Here is a 19,243-nt window from a genome sequence, read left to right on the forward strand (position 1 = left end):
CTGTTTTGGAAAGGGACTGGGAATTTTCTTTGCAGGATCTTTGACTTGAATATAGTGGTAAATGGGTCTTTGGTCTTCTTTGCCGATGACTGCGTTTCAACAAAGGACCTGGCAGTGAGGGATAAAGGACTACTATGTCTTATTCTGTTGGCACGTAGAGAAATCTGTGTGAAGTGGAAAGACCCAAGCCCCCCAATATATATATATATATCTGGAAAATGTCAAACCTCAAAGTTATATTGCTTTCCACATTAAGACACATCTGGCATTTATGTAGTCCTAGCAATAAATAAATCGGAACAAGTTTGGTAAATAACACACTTGCATTTCACTTGTCTTCATTTATGAAAGAAAAGGAAATCGGCCAACGTTCAGAAGCCTCTTCAGTAAAAAAAAAAAAAAAAAAAAAGGCGCCTACTGCTGCTTTCATAGTATAGTAGTGAAGATGGCTATTAGAACCAGTTGCTGCTAAAAAAAAATAATTAGTGCACTGGGTTACTTGATCATTACGAGTGGTACCAACTACATAAAAAACTTGTTTGATCGTTCACATTTGTGGAAAAGGGTTGTTGTGCATGCCTATGATAAAGATCGTTGCTGTTCATCAGTTCGAGAAGGGCTGTGAAAATGTTTCCAAATAATATGAAGTATATCATTCCATGGTGGGAAAGATTTACAAATTGGGAAGTTGATGGCGGTTGCCAGTCTACTGTGGGCATCCCAGCAAATTCTTCTCTGGATCAGACTGTATGATGCTCTTGGAGATCGAAGAGTACTCCTCATAAATTCTTGTGTGTACCCAGTGCATTATAGACAAAAATGTTAGGCCATCTGTTAAACATCAAATGCTGAGTCAAATCGAATCATACACCCAGGACAATGATCCAAACCACATCAGTAATAATCCGTACCAGTCAACTGAATGGCTGAAGAAGAAAAGAATCAGGATTTTGGAATGGCAAAGTCAATAACCGACCTCTACCCCACTGAGATGCTGTGGTGAGGCCAAACGAGCGGTTCACGTAAGAATGCCCAGAACCATCAATAAGCTTAAGCAGTTTATTGTGGAGTGGGCCCCAATTCCACCCAGGAAATGAGACTGATAGTCTTGAATGAAACCTGTATTTCAACGTATTGCTGCTAAAGGGGAGCTGGAGTCCAACATGTAACTGATTCATAGGTGCATTTTTTCACACAAGCCTAGTTAATGTTGATATTTTTGTTGTTGCTCACTAATGACAGTTACATTTGAAAGTTATTTGTTACATGAGGTTAGTAGAAAGATCTATTGTAAATACTTGATGATTAGATTTAAGTCAAATATTTTTTTAATTTATAAAACTATAGAATCGTAAGCGGTTTAGGTTCTTTTTCACATCATTGTATGTTGATGTTTGGTTAAATCATGTGTAAGAAACTAAAATGTTTAATTTTAACATTATGATTTTATGAATACAATGTATATGGAGCACTAGCTCCCTCAATATAGGAGCAAAATGAAGCAGATACCTTGTTTCTAAATGTACAGCTTGCTCCTTAGAAATGTGTCCACGCTTTGAGGATTGCATCCTGAATGGAAGGCGAAACACAGCAGATCAACGTTCTTTGTATTTTCAGATGGGAAGCAGGGCAGTAGGTTGAGTCGGTAAAACTCTTGATTTAGACCTAAAGTCTACAGTGCTCCACAACATATCCCCCATTTTCTGAATCAATGCTTTCAGAAGCACACATACTGTTGGAATCTAAGGTTTCTTGAATTGCTGATTTTGCTAAGGTTGCCTTGCTTCATATCTACATAAGATACTGTGGTCATCGGCTACAGTAGCGCTTTGGGGCCAGGAAACTTCAACCTTAATGTTCTTCGGTTGTTGGTGATGCAGAATGATTCCTACTCTCCTGTCTGGTGTTTGCTTTCTTTTGGATTCGTTTTTATTAAAAACATTTAATTGAGGCATCATTAACAGTGTTACACCAGAAAAATTTAATGATCTTGAAGAAACGCCACTCCATCACATTACTATACATCTTAATATCTCAATAAAAACAGCCCCCATTACACATAAGGAGCCATCTATTAGCCGCCACCCTCCTCGTCTTCAAGTCAGCGCCTCGCTTCTATCCTGATTGGCAAGTGAGTCCAAGTCTTCCTCCCAAACTCGTCCTAGCTGTCTGAAGGTGTCTGGGGTATTAATGACCAGAGCAATATATCAGTGTGCTTTTGTGAGTAGATATTTTGGCCATTAGCAATTGCGATTTAATAGCGTTTAAGTCTGGGAGTGTGTGTGTAGCTCTACCACGTAAAGGGCAAGCGGTTGTCCGAACTGAGCATAGCGGACAAATTGAGTTTTTTGTGGAGTGGAAATGAGTCCTGTAATTGTGTAAAGGATTTAAAAGCTACCCCCGTCAGTTCGTCTCCTAAGCAGTGTCGTACAGTTCCTACTAAGTAAATAGGACACTGCATTGTGACGACATGCATCAAAGTATGGGGACTGAGGCCACTCATACCATCTGAATATGTGTGCCCATGCCCTAGCTAGCTCACGTTGCACCTTCTGGACCCATGAACCTGATCCAACTTCAGAACAGGACCATTCTAATCCCTCCTCCTATGATAATTGTGGAAACAGAACTATCTTTTCGTTATTATCAGGCATGCTCAAAGGGGGAGACAAGAGGTAAACAAACTGGCATTGCAAATATTTATTAAAGCAATTGGTTTGTTGTGTAAAAAATAAACGAGCTTCAATTAACAGAAGGAAACAAAGCATTGTTACCAGCATTACAAGACTGGTGAAAAAGATAAATAATTCAACCATTATGATATTGCAGTGATTATATGAATATGTATCTCATACTAATAACTCTACCTAACGCTAATGAGCATAAAAATGTGTGCATTCTGCAGGAACTCTAGAAGTAGCTCAACTCTCTATTTACCTGAATGAGTGATGTATCAGGAAGCCAGAATAGTGTGGAACACCATTTTCAGGAATGGTGAGCATTATAGGCATTCTTTAATACACTATACCACCGAAGATGTTTCTTTTGTAGCATATTTAATTTGAAACAGTGAATTACATCCAGAATCAGACAGTTAGTTTTCTTTAACATGTTCTTGCCTCATCACTTTGCACACGTTCTACCCCACCACGAGCTGATTTTTCAAAATGTATTTTCATGGGGCTCTTATCTAGTTCCAGTGAAATCACATTGACTTTGCTTAGACTAGTTGCCGCAAATCCAGCATCTTCTTTGACCAGCAGGGGGTGGACTTGCATAGCAAACCAGTTTTGGCATTTAACAAGAACACAGTAGCTTTAAGCGTTTATTAATGTCTTATTGTATTTCGCCCATCTCTGCAAAAAATTTATATCTAATTGACGATTTGTTACTTTAAAGATTATTAAATTAAAATTGCTTATTATAAAAATCATGTTTAATTTAATTACATGTTTTTCCGCGTTTCAAACATGCGTGTTTTTTAAGAACACAGTGATTCAGTGAATGATCCAATTGAATCATATTCGTAGTTTAGGAAATCGTTATTAAGAATGTAGTGGTTTGGCTTTGTCCGTGGTTTGGAATTCGTGGTTTAGGAATTCGTTGTTAAAGTAGTAGTTGTTAAATCATATAACCAGATAGAAGGCCTGGAGCTATTGTAATGTAGACCACTCACTTCCCTAAATGTGCAGAAAATCTCAAGGGTACTTGGACCTGTGCGGTCAGGATTCGCTTAGAAAATCAATCCTCAGCTGTGTAGAGGGTCACCTTATCCCTCGCTCTTTTCTTCCATTTTAAACCTCTTAACTAGTGCTCATTCCTGATACATTTTTCCAGTGGTTTAATGGCGAGCGCCGAAGTGACGGGACAACACTGGCGTGTATTGCATTGTGTTAGGAACATTTGAAAGACCTCCCTTACCCCAGCAAATATGTTTGCTTGAAGAAGCCAAGCATACTTTAGAAAAGTAGGCCTAATACCGAGTTTCTGCAACAGAGCATAAAGATAATCCTATCCCACTGAGGCGAAAACATAATGAGAGAAAGTCATGACCACCCAAAGTATAACGTTGGGGTTGTGCCTTCAGAAACTTCCAGAATGCTTACTATGCGAATATTGGAACATAGTGAGGAATTTGTTTGAGTCCTCACATTTACATGTAGGAATTTTTATTTGTTCATTGGCCCTTACTTGATTTTCTTTATGTTGTTTGACAGCATGCTCCAAGAGAGATCTTATGTAGGACCTTGCTGATTTCAAGGAACGGAGTCATCTGTTCTCCATGGAGCACACCTTTTGCACCACTCTAGAATTTTACTGACTACTTTGCATTTCAGTCAAAAGCCAGTTTCAAAACATTTGGCAGGCTTATGTGCGCCAGTAATTAAGGGAGCAAATCCACTGCAATAGTTTATTACGTGGATTTCTTGTTTCAGTTCTTAGTTCTGTAATTATCTCTTTTGCCTTGGCTTGTCTATCTTGCTGAGGGCCAGGTGCATTGGTGAATACACCTATTGTGCTATTGACAATATCAGAGCAATTACCAGAGCTTTGTTCCGTAGCATATGTGAAGTTTAAAGGCCCACCCTGTTGCAGAAAATTCAAGGTGGTTTTACAGCAGACAAATGTATCAAATTAGCAGAGGGCAGAATGTTGAGATCAGGGCTAATAGAGCTAGAAGGGGAAAGTATGCCTTCAACAGGTTGAGGAGGTGGCAAAAAGATCCATTGTATTGGAATATGTCTAGGTTATCCATTCCAAATCCTACAATCTAATGAAGGAGAGATTGAGCTAAATGAAAAACACCAAGGAGGTCAAAGAAGTCTGCTTCATGACAAGATTCATTGCAACATTTTGCAGTGCCTTAATGCTGTCCGGTGACAAGTCATGCGAGAACTAGAAGCCTCCGCACGAAAGAGGACGATCTAAGAGAGCACTGGGATGGTACCCTGGTGGAGAAGTGTAGCTGCAGAGGAGACTGCAGATGTTGAATGTTAAAGTAAAGTAGTTCTTTATTGTTGGTTAATTAAAACCATTACAATATATACAATTCCACAATGTTTAAAATGAACATTTAAGTATATAAAAAGAGAAAAAGTATGTATTCTAAGTGTCCAAAAGACTGACGTGAGTTTCAGTGAAATTATTCAAGACACAAATTGTCTTTGGAAACAGGGTTCTTAAGTCAAGATGAAGGTCGGACCTGTGACAATAGGTCTTGTTTTTTCACGAAACTGTCCAGGAATTTAACTGATCTACAAATCAGTTGAGGATCCGCAGTGCATAAGATTTGGATTATCGCAGTCCGGCAGGTACGAACTCCTTGCTCGTTGAGCTTGTCCTTTAACCAATACCGCCGACCTTGATACATGTTGAGTGTTAAGTTTTGCATACTAGGATTTTGTGTGGGATGTGAATGATATTTGGTAGATGTTGGCGAGTATTTAATTTCCTTTTTCTTACCTTTCTATCCTTATTTAAACTTTTTTGACTATCTTTCTGTATTTCTTTTCCTCTCAATCTGTTTTGTTTCCATCTTTAATCTTCTCTCCCACTTTCCTTCCATCTTTCTACTTTTTTTCATCCTGTTTCTTGCTTTTTCGTTGTAGGTTTCTATCTAACGTTTTTCTTCCTTTCATGTACTTTCCATTTTTTTGTTCTATCCATTTGCCTTTCTTTTGTTCTTCTTTCTTGACTTCTTATTCTTCTCTGTTCATTGTGTCTTATAATACGTCCTTATTTGCTTGTTTTTATCTGCTCTCGGTTGTTCCTTCTCTTCCTCATTTTCTCTTAAGCTTTCACTTCGTTTTCCACTTCTTCCGTTCTTTCCAATTTTAATTATTTCTGAACTCTCTCTTGGTGATTTTGTTTGTGTTCTTTGTAATTGATAAGCCCCCCCTCCCCCCTCAAACACCTCAACCTTGGCATATTATTCCTTTTCATGTTATTTATTAGCTTCTTTAATGAAGTCTTTGAGTCCTTGATCATACTCAAGGAGGCCATAAAATTAATTAAATACTTTAATATGACATAATGGGAATGGCCCAGGAGGCAGCTGCTAAAGTGGGTGGTTCACAATGTGCTTGATGGTGAATTCAGGGAAAGGAGATAGAGGTGAACCAGGAATATCTGGAGTCTGCTGCTACTCTCTAGTAGTTTTCAGACCCATCTGGTAGGATGTGATGAAAGCCGTCATTTGGAACAGGATGAATCCTGAGTGGCAGCCGAAGAATGTATGTTATGGCAGATTAGGCTGGAAAGGATATTGAAAGCAGCTAAGGATAAATAAAAACTATTCAGGATCAAGAGAGACTGTAAGTAGATGGTAAAGTTAAAGGGCCAAATGAACATGCTGTTTGTTAACAAGCAGGAGAGTATCTTGCCTGTTGAACAAAAGTTGCAATAAGCCACACGGATTTTTGGCTTGAAGGTTGATGATGTAGGTGAATGAGGACAATGTACAGTTATTGATAGAGGGTCTAGAGAGAAAATGGTAAATTAAGATGGACCGAAAACATAATAGGATTCATGTTACCTGGGGAAAGTGAATCCGATTGCAGGTAGGATTACTGTCTAAACTAGTTGTTTCTGATAATCTTGTTTACACAAAGGGAGTTACTGAAAGCCCCCATATTCCATGTAAGAAGTGGTTTGATGTGTCAGAGGCTTTAATCAAGTAACCTAGATGGGTTATCATGTGAATTCTAAATTACTCTTACACCATTCCTGGCTTCAACATTAGTTGAAGTGTATAGTTAAGTTAAAGAGCTGGGCATAGTGAATGATGTCCGACACCGATATTGTGTTAATCCACTCCAGATTTAGGTTACTTTACACCTCATACGAACTAAGTTCACTGCTGGATGCAAGAGGTTTATATACCTGAACCTTAAAGGTCATCACTTTGCATAGCCCCACCAACAAAGTTGCATTGAAATAATTTTGACAGCCACTAACAAGAAAAATATGTTGCAGCTTCGGAATCTGAAGGTTTAGGTCAGTGCTCGAGAGATTGATATCGTGCCGCCTGCCCAAGTTGAATGACTCCCCCAGGGAAGAATGACCCAAGAAATTAAGAAGAAAATATATGGAAGAATTGCCAAGGTAATATGGAGCATGCATGCTAACATTTCTGAACTGGAAAGTGGGAGATTTTGAAACAAAATTGGGAGAATGAATGTTCCCCATTGACGTCTATTAAAGCAATTTCAAGCTTGAATTAGCTGAAGTAGAGCTTGTTTTAGCTTCCTAAATCAGGAGTCTTCTGTCTGAATCGGGGAGGGAGGGAGGGAGGGAGGGAGGGAGGGAGGGAGGGAGGGATGGATGGATGGATGGATGGACGGACGGACGGACGGACGGCTTAAGTAAGTGCTTCTTCAAAGAATGCTTGAATCAATATCTGTCTAAGCTTCTAAGTGTGTTTCAACACGGCAAGATATGTTTTCAAAACTCTAGCTACATCTAAGGAAGTTGCTCCTAGAGAAGAGCACAGATTTCGCCTTCCCCCATTGAATTTATTTCCATGTTTTTCCAGATCACTTATTATTGAAACTGCTTGCCAGCATTTGCTTAGTCTCACAACTTGATTGTAAACTGTTAGACATAGGTAAAAAGACTGAAATTGCAGCAGCAACTCAAGGGTGTATCGCCAAACCTACATTCCTGCCCAGTAGGTACAGGCATCAATAATGGAAGGACAGTGAAGACATTCTTCATTACTTGCCTAAGTAGTACCTGAAAGGTGGGTGGTAATTAACTTCCAGCACATGCCTAGAAGTTTCTCTACATATGACCGATACTGCTAGAAGATGTCTCACTTCAGACTTGGTTTTGTATTCTCACTCTTGGTTTAACATATTGTAGTGATGAACTCCGCGGCCAGGATGTAGTTTCATGTAAGTTTATTGAGTTCAGTTACAGGTAGTGGAGTTGTAGAGATGCAGCCCCACCAGGAGCAGTCTTCCTGCTGCTCAGCCGATACCCCAGCTGAAACACTCAAGCATCCAGGCACCCAAACATTCTATTCAAGACTCTCACACCAACATTGCATGCATCACATTCACACTGGCTGAGCAGCTAGGGAGAAAGTAACCAGATACATACAACACAGGTTACTACATACCTTGCCATCTTCTACAAAACAAAGGTAGCAACCACCAAGAAGAGGAAGGTTCAAACAAGGGGAACCCAAAGAAATGGAAAAAGGGAGAAGTAGAGAAAAAGTAAAAAGAAAGTGGACCCAAAGCGTGAAAGGATCATAGCAAAGAAAATCCGGTGTGAGCAAAGAAAAAAATACAATGGAGGTTACTACACTTATCATGGTTCAGCCTAGAATTATGAAGCTACATAATCAAAATATGCTTTAATGAAAAGCACCTTTTGACCTAACTGGATGATGCAATAGAGCTATAGAAGATATCAATGTGGCGGAAAGCCAATTTTTCACCAGTAGTCATGTTTTTGCAGTGTAGCACTAATACCACAAAGCAGACCTCAAAGTAGACCGCTGTATGCTACTCAAGGAGATCGAAATACTGCTCACAGAGTATGTAGCAGACATTAACTTCATGCCACCTACAACCAGTGGGTTGTCGCCATTTATTTGGTGGCAAAGGCTGAGAAAGCAGACCAAGTTCCAGAGACACCGGCCCAGCAATAAGTAAAGCTATATTTACTCACTCGCCCTAGTGAAGTAGACATCTGCTATTATTTGTATGCCAGTTGCAAGACAGCCTTTTATCAGTGTTTTTTGCAGGTGATTCTACAAGGGCATTTCATCAAATTTATCAGTAAGATGCATGCTGAAGCCAAAAAGATCGCAGCTAATCTAGATCAAATTTCTCCCCGACAAGATGAGATTCCTGCATAAAGAGGCGCTGAAGGAACAGTGCTTAAGTTGTAAAAAAAAAAAAGTAAGTAAGTTCAAGGGCCCTCGTTAGGAAGCCACTGCAGCTTGCACCACTCATAGCCCCTGCAAGCGCTACCAATGACAGTACCAACACAACTACTAAGCAGCACACTTCTGAAAATGTGACAGTTCAGACTATTTCAGTCCCCCAAAGCTATAAGAATGGCTTTGGCTGCAGGTATTAGTATTTTTTAATGTATATTGAATTAATAACTGTTTTTGTCTTCATCTCTCAACTAGCTACCAGGTGCAGACTGTCATAAGTGCTGGTGCTGGAAAATAAGTGCCGGTACTAAGCCCCGGAAACCAGTGGCTCAAATTAAGCACTGCTAAGGAAGTGGCATTATATGCGAGCAACTAATGTACTCGGTGTGTTTTGTTAAAAAAAACAATGGCATGTTGAGACAAATTCCGTAGTAACACTTCTGAATCAATGCAAATTCAAGTTGACTTTATTCCAAGACAACATCACCACCTATCCTCGAAGAAGATTAATTCTTGGAGACAATTCACTTGAAGTAAGCATCCTTTCACATCCTGTTGCTTTCAAAAGAGCAGTAGGTGCCGTAGATTTATTGTAGGAGGAAAACCATTGGCAGCTATAATCTGATTTAGCCTGTGCTTCAAAAGCAGTTACCACCAGTCTCCTAAACTAAAACCGCCACTGGCAAAATTTTCCTGGTTCTTGAATGGGTGTAACATGACTCAAACAGTGGGTCTGTATTTCATGTTCTATTTCAGTGTTGGTAGGTGTCATCATAGGGTATAACATTGTCTTTTAACTATGAATTAAGCTGTCTCCTAATGTGTCTTAATGATTATACATTTGAAACCAAACTTCCCCCGCTCCTCCAAATCTGATCGCCTCCTCAGCCGATATGAAGAAATGTCCCGCTTTTTCTCGTGAGAAAATAGCCAAATTGATCAATCCTTCCTTTCCACACCGCTCCCCTTCAACTCCCAATGCAAACCCGTCTTCACCTCTAATGCCTACTCCACATCACCCTTGACCAGTTGACCCCTTCTCTCTTCCACCCACTATTCTACCGCTTCCCAGCCACTCTCCTCACCCCCCTCTCCCAACCACTCCCCACACCTATCCCCTACCACATCTCCGGAAACCAACTCCCCTAACTCACAATTAAAGAACAATGTCTCCTTGCTCAACTTCCTCCCTGTAACTGAGCTAGTGGCCCTTAAAATAATTGGTAATCTTAAACCGTCCTCCCACACAAGACCCCTTACCCTCTAACCTTGTCCCTGCCCTTAAGCACATCATTACCCCATACTGGACCACAATCATCAACACCTCTCTCTCTCTCTCCACTGGCTGTGTCCCTTCAACTTGGACAAATCTCTCCCATAATCAAAAACCCCAATGCTGACCACAATGACCTAAACAATCTCTGCCCAATCACTAACCTCCCCCTTCTCTCAAAGGTCCTTGAAAAATGGGTCCTACTACATCTAGACAAACACATCAAAAACTTCAACCTACTCGACCCCTTTCAATCAGTCTTCAGGAAAGGCTGCAGCACCGAAACACAATGCTTAATGTCGTTGATGACATCCACCACTCACTTGTTAATGGCGAGATCTGCTTTCTTATCCTCCTTGATCTCTCCGCAGCGTTCAATACAGTCAACCATTCAGCCCTGCTTATTGTGCTTAGGACCTGTTTCTGCCTTAATGGTACTACCTAAAAATGGTTTGTCTCCTACCTACAACACCGAACTCGGCAAATAAAAATTAAAAACTGTCTTTCTAACCTCACTCCTGTCACCCTTGGAGTCCCCCAAGGATCTATTCTCTCTCCCTCACTCTTTAACCTCTTTATGGAACCCCTCACCCTCATTCTTAAACAAGCAGGCATCAACTACCACCTGTACGCCGATGACACCCAAACCTATTACAAGATTAAAACTCATGCTGACATCTTGCACCTGAACAACACCCTTACCAAGATCCAAACCTGGTTCCATTCCAATCATCTCAAACTTAACCCTAATAAAACAAAATCATTCTCTTCTCCCCTAAAAATAACCCTCTCCCCGTTCAATCCTGGATCTCTGACCTTAAAGCACTCAACTGCTCACTCACCCTGTCCAACTCCGTCAAATCTCTTGGTATTTCTATCGGCAACACCCTAACCATTAATGTCCACATTAAAAAAATAAGAGCCCTCTTCACTCGCCGTCACCTCAAGAAAATCAAACCCTTTATACCTACTGATGACATTAAACTTGTAGTTCAGTTACTTGTTCTTTCATGTATTGATTATGGTAACCCCATCCTCAACAGAATCCCCAAGGTCCACCTTGCTCCAATCAAAGCTGTGCTCAACCTTGCAGCCAGACTCATCACAGACTGCAAATTCTTCGATCATATATCCCCGGCTCTCAAATCTCTTAAATGGCTCTCTATTGAAGGCAGATCTGCCTACAAAACTGCCTGCATTACTCTTAAAGTCCACCACCAAAACACTCTGCAGTACCGCTCCAAGATACTCCTCGTTGCGGGCACCACACGACCTCTGAGAAGCACCAACTACCTCCTCCTAATCCCACCACTGCATAAAAAGAAAGCCACACAATCGCGCTCCTGCTCTGGTAATGCCCCTATCATCTGGAATGCCCTCCCAAAAACCTGCCCTGTAACCCCTCCTATTTCAGCTTCAAAAAAGACCTCAAAACCCACCTCCTGAATTATTATTGGGGATCCTAACCTGCGACCTGCACTTGATTTCCAGTTCACCATGTTATATTAGTCCAGTAATATTTCTCCATTTCCTGAACATCATATACCTAATTACTTTATGTATAGCTCTTGGCCCTGTTTATCTATTTGATTTGTATATTTCGCATGTTGTTTTCATTATCTTTTATCTACTTGTATGCCATGTTTGGCCCAATTATTATTAGGGGTCCTAACTTGTCACCTGCACCTGATTTCCAATCACCATGTTATATTTGTCCATTTCCCGAACATCATCTACCTAATTACTTGAAGTGCATAGCTCTTGCACCTATATATCTACTTTGATTTGTATATTTCACATGTTGTTTCATTATCTTTTTATCTACTTGTATGCCATGTTTGCTTTATATTATCTTCTCATGTATAGCGCTCTGATACCTCTGGGTCTAGCCAGTGCTATATAAATCTTTTAAAATAAATAAATAATCTGTAGAATTTGTTTGAGTTGCATCAGAAAGCTCAGTTTCCAAAGATAACGGACCAACCCAGTTCTCTGCGGAAACACTATTCCACGTCCTAAATTCTACTGCAAGCTGAGAAAAAAAGCAGCAGCCTTGGGCCTCTTTCTAAAGGAGTAAGAAAAAGGGAAACCATAATGGTTCGACAAAGGGATGTTGCGTTGATGAAGTGCAAAATTGGACCAATTAATATCAAATGCATTGCTTCGGTTTTGTGTGTGGGGGAGGTGTTAGGAGAGCAAAATATTCATAGGCAGCTCAAGTGAAAACAAACCAATACATTTAGAAGACAAGCTGAATTTTGTACATCAAAATGAACATTAAAATCCAATAAAACATTTGTCTGCGTAGTATCAATAAACACATTCAAAAGAGCTGAGGCCAATACTGTGAGGACGTCTCTAAACCAATAGAATGTGCCATTGAGAACCAGAGGGGTCAACTAGTTTAAAGGAAAGTTCCCAATACAGGAGCTAAACAAGCATCTACCGTTGTACATTTTCAACTATATCTCATGAAAATAGCAAAGCATTCACCTTTTAGAAGAACAATTTTCTGTTAACCGCATCATTGCTACTGTATATTCCCGTGCTGTGCTGTAATTTTCAAAATCCCTTGTTATGTGACAAGGTCAACTCGTCAAACGCACAGCGCAGGTAACACCCATGACGAGTTGACCATGTCACAAGCATCAAAGGTGTTAATGTTTATTTGTGGTGGGGGTGGATTAGGCTAAAATATTGGTTGAAGGGCCTGGCATGTGGTTAATAAACCAGGCTTCAGTCATAAGCATAATATCTAGATTGAATTAGGTAATCTGAATGAGAGCAGAAGCACACTACTTCACATTCCAGCATTCAGTATGCACCAAGGCATCATGGTAAATGCAGTGCATGATAACACTTACTTCAGTGAAGCATTGAGAGGAATTGAGTGCTAAGATGTGAGTCAGTGTGTTCCCACCCCCTTTTTGTTTGAAAAGGCTCTCTTGAACTAATGAGCTCTGACTGATGCACCTGTGCCCAAAGAGTGGTACGGAGACCTGAGAAGACCCTGGGCAGAATTTCCAGCACCCCCAAAAAATGTATTGCTCTCTACTAAGGACAACTATCCTGAAACGCATGTCTAAAGATAGACCAGCAAGGGTGAAAAACAAAATACTGTCACTGAAGTAAGTGTTATCTTGCACTGCATTTACCATGATGCAAACTTAGTGCTGGGGTGTGAGGCATTATGCTCCCATCCTCTCTTTGTGGGTAATGAAATCTCTAATGGCCTGGCTTTTTTTTAATTTTATACAGCAGAATGGTCATTAATAAAAAAAAATACAAAAAAAGATCAACTCTTTGATTGAGGGCGAGAAAGAAAAACGGACAAACGCTGGCAGTTTATGATTAGAAGATCACACATTTTTCGAACCTCTGGGTGACACGCATCTAGCTGCTGCACTGAAGTAAAAGAGGTTCAAAATAAAATGTGCAACTGTAAATAAGACGACCAAGCGACTTACCGGTTAAGTTAGTGAACTGGCATCATGCCTGGGTGCTGGTGCAGTCCATAAGTGAAGTGTCCACACTCAAGAATGGATGCCCAGCTCAGAATTAACAGAGGAAGTTAATAAAGGGCGGCTCCTCTGTTACAGAGGAGGAGCGTCACCCCACTGAAATGCCCTCAGAGACGAAAAATGAAATGGTAATTCATTACCATTTAATTTTTTGTCACCCTGTCCCGAACAGAGTGACAAGACTGGGTGGGCCTGCTGAATGGCAGAAGCAGCACGGAGGGAGGTGGGCTGCCTTTGCACTTGTTTAAAGTGTGCAGGTCTCTTTGGCCAGCAGCCTTGTGACTGCCAGCCAAACATTCGCACTTTAAACCTTTCAATCCAGCTGTTTTAAGACGACTGGATGGAAAGTATGTGCAGGCCTCCAGTGCGCTGTGGAGCGCCATGACAGGCCGCTCCCTCCAATCATGGCACTGCCCTCATGTTGGTTAGCAGTATGAGAGCAGGCCAGAATTGGCTTGGAAGCCTTTCTCGAGGAGAGAAGACGATTGAGTACTTTGCATTCATTGCAGAAAGATAAGTGTATTTAATTTAATGTATTTATGTTCGTTTGTGCCACCCGCCCCAACACCCTCAGGACATGCTTGGGCAATGAGCATCGAAGTTTGCAAATGATATACAAGGCTGATTTTGCCAATGGGCCTCTAACAAGACACAAAGGTAGAAGTGGGTGAAAGTTAGGGTGACCAGATGTTGTGGATCCCAGTTTTCAGGAATTGTCCCGGCATCCCATCTTTTTCTTCTAAAACAATAACATGTCCCGTTTTTTAAGAGAGGGTCGGGTGAACATGCTCATTAATCAGTGTTGTGCAGGCTCACATTTCAACCGGCCCTCTCTAAAAAATCAGACACAGAAATTTGATTTTTTTGGACTGCCTACTGTGCCGACTCGTCTCATTCAAGCAGCAAAGCAAGATTTAACGAGGTGTGTATCAAGGCTGCAGAGCTTGTAAGTCAAGGCCAGACCCACCAGCAGCGTGACCCTGGAGATCTTCACAGAAATGGGAGGGAATGTTTAATTTTTAATTAATATATATATAAGAATGCCTGATACCTCATAGGTCCTAATAGGACATATAGTCCTATTTGTATGTCTGTGCTCGTCCCCGTTTTCCGTTCTGAAAATCTGTTCACCCTAGTGAAAGTTGCCCAGAGGGTTTCTCTGCTTTTGAAAGACCAAAAAATACTCATCAGCGCAACCTAGTAACATATTGTTCTCTTCGCCCCACGGAGATGTGGCATGAGTAATGCAGTTGGCCTTGGCAAATGATTAGGAAATAATTTGATAACCAATTCTTCAGTGCTTAATTTGAGCCTTGGTTTCGGGTGCTCGGCACCAGCACTTAATTGTGAACACCGGCACTTATGACATTCTGCTACATGGTGGCACTATTTGTCTAATACAGAGACTGCCGCCCAAGCCACTAATAGCTTTTTTTTGGGGGGGGGGGGGGCTGGAATAGTCTCAATTGTCACTTTTGTAAGAACTTGATGTTGGTACTGGCATTCAGTGGTGGCTGCTAGGGCATTAAAATGGCGGGGCAACACGGGGTAGTCTGTGCAATGGGGGCAGCACAGAGAAAATAATTTTTAAAATGCTTACCTGCGATCTGCAGCGTTGGTGCTCTTCTAGCCTCTGCTCCTAGTCTCCTGGCATGCCACAGGCCCCACTACATCAATCCAGATGTTGGGCCCATGCTCTTATTACCCAGCTTGAGAGCAGAGCCGTGATTGATGTGAGCACCCTAGTTAGGCGCCCACTATGGGTCTATGACCCTGTGTTTGCTCTCCACCCGGCTGTACAGCACAGCTCGGGTGGGGAGATGGAAGTTCCCATGATGGTTTTGCCGGCCTTAGACAGCCGGTCAAAATGTCATGCGCACTTGAAGCAGTGCCATCACTCCTCTTTCCTGCAGCTGTGTCATGACGGAATGGACGGCCCGCCCTGCCTTTAACTGCAGGAAATGAGCAAGGGAAAACAATCATAAAAGCCTTTATTATTATCATTTTATTTTTCACTGAAAAGCAGTGGGGCGATGCGCCTCCGCTTTAGCAGGGGAGCTGCTACTGCAGTGGCAACTGGCAGGGGCACTGGGTGGTGCAAGCTACAATGGCCTCGTGACGAGGGCCCTGGCACTTATGTTTTTTGCTTTTTTTTTTAATTAAGCACGGCACATGTACTTCCCATGTAGTTCAAATCAGGAGGAGGGCTGTGACAGTGGGCAGGGCGCCTTGTTGCAGGATTGGTGAGTGGAGATGGGATTTTTTTTTAAATATGCTTACTACAGATTATTATACAAGTTACTTTCTAAATAGGGTACAGACTGACTCTTGAATGATAGATCACCTGGTTTGGAATTTGAAGCGCTTTTATAAACTCAATCTGTTTTAGTTCGTGTTATATATATTGGGATATTTAATTCTTTTGGTAAGGCTGGGCGATCAAACATGCACGTAGAAAAATATAAAAAAAGGTAAGTGTTTAAGAGTTCACAACTTGAACACATTGTGTTATCTGTGCTTTTTCTTGGATTCACTTTGAGAGCACTGTAAACGTTGTTGCATTTTAATGATTTCCGGGTATAATTCATTTTAACCGATTGGAAGCTGTTTAGGTTGAGCCTGGGCAGCACATGCACTGCTCGGCGAGGCATGCTGTATTGAGATAGGGAGGTGAAGCTCCGCCCACATTTTTCATTGACTTGTCATTGTCCACTGTGAACTGTGGCTGATCATTGGTCAAAAGGCTTAGTAGCCCCGCCCTCTCTCATTTTGTAACCTCCCATGGCGACAGCCCCAGTTAGGTGTGTTGTTGCTTGGTAGGCTTTAATCACAGCCTCCGAGCACTATTTTCTCAAATAGCGTTGTCCTACATGCTGTTGCAGACAGGACAAGGTCTCTCCTAATGCTTTATTTTTTTTACAGTATGCATTTGCAATGCAATAGATTCGCGTTTGCGAGAGTTTAAGCTACTGGCATTGTAAATGACAATGCCTTTTATTTATCTGTTTTAAAAACAACACACAAATAAAAGACATTGTCATTTACAATGCCAATAGCTCAAACTCTTGTAAATGCCAGACCTATTGCATTGCAAATGCTTGTTAATAGTTCTTGTGAGTGAAACAGGAGTATGCGTTGTTAAGCAGTGCCGGAACGCTCTACATCGCCCTCCTTTCTCCAAGCTCAAACTTGGATTAGATTAGTGGCTCTTCCTCTCAGTCCTATGGTTTTTAGAAGGATGGTAAATTGGACAGGCGTCAATCTGTCAGGCCAGTATGTGTGCAGTGATGTTGAAGAGCTCCAGTACAGTGAGGCGCACTGGGGAGTTAGTGTAATGCAAGATGGGAATTCCAAAACCACTTTTGATCCGGCCCCAGGTTAAAAATAGCCTGCTTTCCGCGTCATTGCTCTCCATCAGCATTTTCTTTGCATAAACAATGTAAAATACAATAGCCTCATTGCCCAATGTTTGATATGATTTCTTCTTCTTTTCTAGCTCAATGACATGATTGGTTTGTGCGCTGGGAATGTTACCACACTGCCAAGTAGAGGTCCTGTGACTCGCTGGAAAGAAAGAAGTCAGTAAATTGCAACTTCATGAAGAAGTAAACCCTAATCTGTGAAAAAAACGAAAAACATTGAGACTCGTGGATCCGTTGTGAATTATTTTGCTCTTTGAAACAAAGTGTCCAAGAGACTTATTTTTTTTTTTTATAAAATATTTTGCAATAACTAACGCATGAACTGGAGCAGCCGTTCTTGGACGTTTTGGGGACCGACTTGAATTCTTTGGACCAGGTCTCACTGATGAGGACTTAGCTTCATGAATGTGTCAATACATCGCTTGATAATTTCCCATCTCCTGGTGCGGCTGGGTTCAAGGTGAGGAGGAACCTAGTGCTGCCTTTGTGTTTTCTGTCTAATTCTATTGTGTCTACTTGCATCTTCAGGGGCTTTTGCAGGAAGACACAGATCATAAAGTACCCCTCTGGTATCCAGGCTGGCCCTCCCAATTCACCTCTTGTCTCCCAAAAGAAGTGTAACTTTGCTGTACTGTGCTGCCAACCATCTCATCACTCCAAAACTTTAATTTATTTACTGTTTTTCTCTGGAAGACCAAACCTTGATGTTTCCCTATTTAAACACATTTGCGTGTGTATGCAACAGCTCCCTTCACGGTGTGTATGAACATTAAGAAACCTGCCTTTCCATTGGATAATTGTAGGATTAGTTTGACTTAAGAAGAAGGGGCCCAGATGCCTCTCAACAGTGTGACATGCATGTCAAGGTACATTACTTGTGTAATAGCGGACCACATGACAGCGAAGTTTTTGACTGAAGATTTTATATGTTGGATTGATACAGAACGAGGACATGTGATAGTGTTAATATTTGTATAGAAACTGTATGTGAAGCGCGGTAGATTGAGGCACTGTTTAGGTTCTTAAATTATAACGAAAAGTTACCATTACTTTTTCTTTGCATTTCAGGGGTTTAATTTAAACCTCCTTCCATCTCCACCCCCTCACTGACAAACCCCTCCAAAGCACCATCAGTGACATTAAAACATTGAAAGTTAATAAAAGGTTTTCATTTTTATCACCATCCTCTATTTAACCACCATGATCAGATTTCCATAGTGCAGCCAAAATTACACTTGAGTTCGACCAGTAGGAAATCATTACGTGTTTGTGTGTATGCAGCAGTCCAGATAAGAAAGCTGCCAGTTGAAAGTAGATTTTCAAGCCTTAAACGGACCCATATTTTTGCTCAATGGATAGCTTTAACGTTCTAATTACTTGTACAAACGGTTATGTGCTTGCACTTGTTCACCAGAAGGATGTGGTGACTGACCATGTGCTGTCCTTATAGCACCCATGTTCTTGAGGTGCATATGCGATCGGCAGCCCTTCTATGAAATTCCTTGCATATGATTACAACTTGGTCATATACAGTCTTACAATAAGGTTGTGCAAGGAATTCAAATCCTCTGTATCACTCCATTCATTGTCTTTGATTTTACCAGGCATTCTGAGGCTATTGTGATTTTGACAGTGCCTTTAGTTATCCGGAGTCCAGTGCATGTCATCGAATGGTAAGTTATGACAGTAAATCTTCAGCCAAATTGAGGAATATAATTGTTGCCCACATTCGAGCAGATATAGCTAGTCAGGATTAACCTGTGACTATTGTGTCCCGATATTCTGTAAATTTACAATTTTTATAGTTTTTCACAAAAATATCAGTTTTAAATTTAATTCATTATGTTTATATTTGTAAAATAATGTATTTATAGAAGTGTGAGAAGCTTTTTCCATCCTGTGATGCTGTTGATGGTCTCCGTGGTCAAAACTAGACAGCTAAACCCATGGACAGTTTTGCACACTGAGAGTACCGCTACTTGGAAGACAACTTACTTTATGGAGCATATGCTACCTTTTGCACCACTAAGTTTAACAACCTAGTTTTAAACAGTTCTGTTAATTCTTTTTGCCAATTGCTCTTCTGCCATTGGCAGGGTCTTGTAGTGCTGTGAGTTATAGATGTCTTAGTGTC

The 19,243-nt window shown here is 41.0% G+C and overlaps 1 protein-coding gene across 1 annotated transcript in view; it reads left to right on the plus strand.

The window, feature by feature from the left end:
• Positions 1–18,286, plus strand: part of PWWP2A (PWWP domain containing 2A) — a 134,969-nt gene extending 116,683 nt beyond the window's left edge. Inside the window, exon 3 of the mRNA XM_086931206.1 lies at positions 17,184–18,286. The gene's annotated coding sequence lies outside the window, so the exon portion shown is untranslated. The remainder of the gene's footprint in view (positions 1–17,183) is intronic.
• Positions 18,287–19,243: the final 957 nt, after the last annotated feature.

Source organism: Lissotriton vulgaris, chromosome 7 (assembly GCF_964263255.1).
Source record: "Lissotriton vulgaris chromosome 7, aLisVul1.2, whole genome shotgun sequence".
Classification (NCBI taxonomy): domain Eukaryota; kingdom Metazoa; phylum Chordata; class Amphibia; order Caudata; family Salamandridae; genus Lissotriton; species Lissotriton vulgaris.